We start from the raw sequence: 2,500 nt of genomic DNA on the forward strand, positions 1-2,500 counted from the left end.
CCGAAAGGCGATGCGCGGCGTCCCGGAGTCGATCCGGGCCGACGGGACTTGTAAAAATTTCGGTCCGAGTCGACCGAAAGGCGATGCGCGGCGTCCCGGAGTCGATCCGGGCCGACGGGACTTGTAAAAATTTCGGTCCGAGTCGACCGAAAGGCGATGCGCGGCGTTCCGGAGTCGATCCGGGCCGACGGGACTTGTAAAAATTTCGGTCCGAGTCGACCGAAAGGCGATGCGCGGCGTCCCGGAGTCGATCCGGGCCGACGGGACTTGTAAAAATTACGGTCCGAGTCGACCGAAAGGCGATGCGCGGCGTCCCGGAGTCGATCCGGGCCGACGGGACTTGTAAAAATTTCGGTCCGAGTCGACCGAAAGGCGATGCGCGGCGTCCCGGAGTCGATCCGGGCCGACGGGACTTGTAAAAATTTCGGTCCGAGCCGACCGAAAGGCGATGCGCGGCGTCCCGGAGTCGATCCGGGCCGACGGGACTTGTAAAAATTTCGGTCCGAGTCGACCGAAAGGCGATGCGCGGCGTCCCGGAGTCGATCCGGGCCGACGGGACTTGTAAAAATTACGGTCCGAGTCGACCGAAAGGCGATGCGCGGCGTCCCGGAGTCGATCCGGGCCGACGGGACTTGTAAAAATTTCGGTCCGAGTCGACCGAAAGGCGATGCGCGGCGTCCCGGAGTCGATCCGGGCCGACGGGACTTGTAAAAATTTCGGTCCGAGTCGACCGAAAGGCGATGCGCGGCGTTCCGGAGTCGATCCGGGCCGACGGGACTTGTAAAAATTTCGGTCCGAGTCGACCGAAAGGCGATGCGCGGCGTCCCGGAGTCGATCCGGGCCGACGGGACTTGTAAAAATTTCGGTCCGAGTCGACCGAAAGGCGATGCGCGGCGTCTTGGAGACTATACGGGCCGACGGGACTCGATGAAGTTTCGTTCCGAGTCGACCGAAAGGCGATGCGCGGCGTCCCGGAGTCGATCCGGGCCGACGGAACTTGTAAAAATTTCGGTCCGAGTCGACCGAAAGGCGATGCGCGGCGTCCCGGAGTCGATCCGGGCCGACGGGACTTGTAAAAATTTCGGTCCGAGTCGACCGAAAGGCGATGCGCGGCGTCCCGGAGTCGATCCGGGCCGACGGGACTTGTAAAAATTACGGTCCGAGTCGACCGAAAGGCGATGCGCGGCGTCCCGGAGTCGATCCGGGCCGACGGGACTTGTAAAAATTTCGGTCCGAGTCGACCGAAAGGCGATGCGCGGCGTTCCGGAGTCGATCCGGGCCGACGGGACTTGTAAAAATTTCGGTCCGAGTCGACCGAAAGGCGATGCGCGGCGTCCCGGAGTCGATCCGGGCCGACGGGACTTGTAAAAATTTCGGTCCGAGTCGACCGAAAGGCGATGCGCGGCGTCCCGGAGTCGATCCGGGCCGACGGGACTTGTAAAAATTTCGGTCCGAGCCGACCGAAAGGCGATGCGCGGCGTCCCGGAGTCGATCCGGGCCGACGGGACTTGTAAAAATTACGGTCCGAGTCGACCGAAAGGCGATGCGCGGCGTCCCGGAGTCGATCCGGGCCGACGGGACTTGTAAAAATTTCGGTCCGAGTCGACCGAAAGGCGATGCGCGGCGTTCCGGAGTCGATCCGGGCCGACGGGACTTGTAAAAATTTCGGTCCGAGTCGACCGAAAGGCGATGCGCGGCGTCCCGGAGTCGATCCGGGCCGACGGGACTTGTAAAAATTACGGTCCGAGTCGACCGAAAGGCGATGCGCGGCGTCCCGGAGTCGATCCGGGCCGACGGGACTTGTAAAAATTTCGGTCCGAGTCGACCGAAAGGCGATGCGCGGCGTCCCGGAGTCGATCCGGGCCGACGGGACTTGTAAAAATTTCGGTCCGAGTCGACCGAAAGGCGATGCGCGGCGTTCCGGAGTCGATCCGGGCCGACGGGACTTGTAAAAATTTCGGTCCGAGTCGACCGAAAGGCGATGCGCGGCGTCCCGGAGTCGATCCGGGCCGACGGGACTTGTAAAAATTTCGGTCCGAGTCGACCGAAAGGCGATGCGCGGCGTCTTGGAGACTATACGGGCCGACGGGACTCGATGAAGTTTCGTTCCGAGTCGACCGAAAGGCGATGCGCGGCGTCCCGGAGTCGATCCGGGCCGACGGAACTTGTAAAAATTTCGGTCCGAGTCGACCGAAAGGCGATGCGCGGCGTCCCGGAGTCGATCCGGGCCGACGGGACTTGTAAAAATTTCGGTCCGAGTCGACCGAAAGGCGATGCGCGGCGTCCCGGAGTCGATCCGGGCCGACGGGACTTGTAAAAATTACGGTCCGAGTCGACCGAAAGGCGATGCGCGGCGTCCCGGAGTCGATCCGGGCCGACGGGACTTGTAAAAATTTCGGTCCGAGTCGACCGAAAGGCGATGCGCGGCGTCCCGGAGTCGATCCGGGCCGACGGGACTTGTAAAAATTTCGGTCCGAGTCGACCGAAAGGCGATGCGCGG

This window comes from Neodiprion virginianus, unplaced genomic scaffold (genome assembly GCF_021901495.1).
Source record: "Neodiprion virginianus isolate iyNeoVirg1 unplaced genomic scaffold, iyNeoVirg1.1 ptg000023l, whole genome shotgun sequence".
Lineage (NCBI taxonomy): Eukaryota > Metazoa > Arthropoda > Insecta > Hymenoptera > Diprionidae > Neodiprion > Neodiprion virginianus.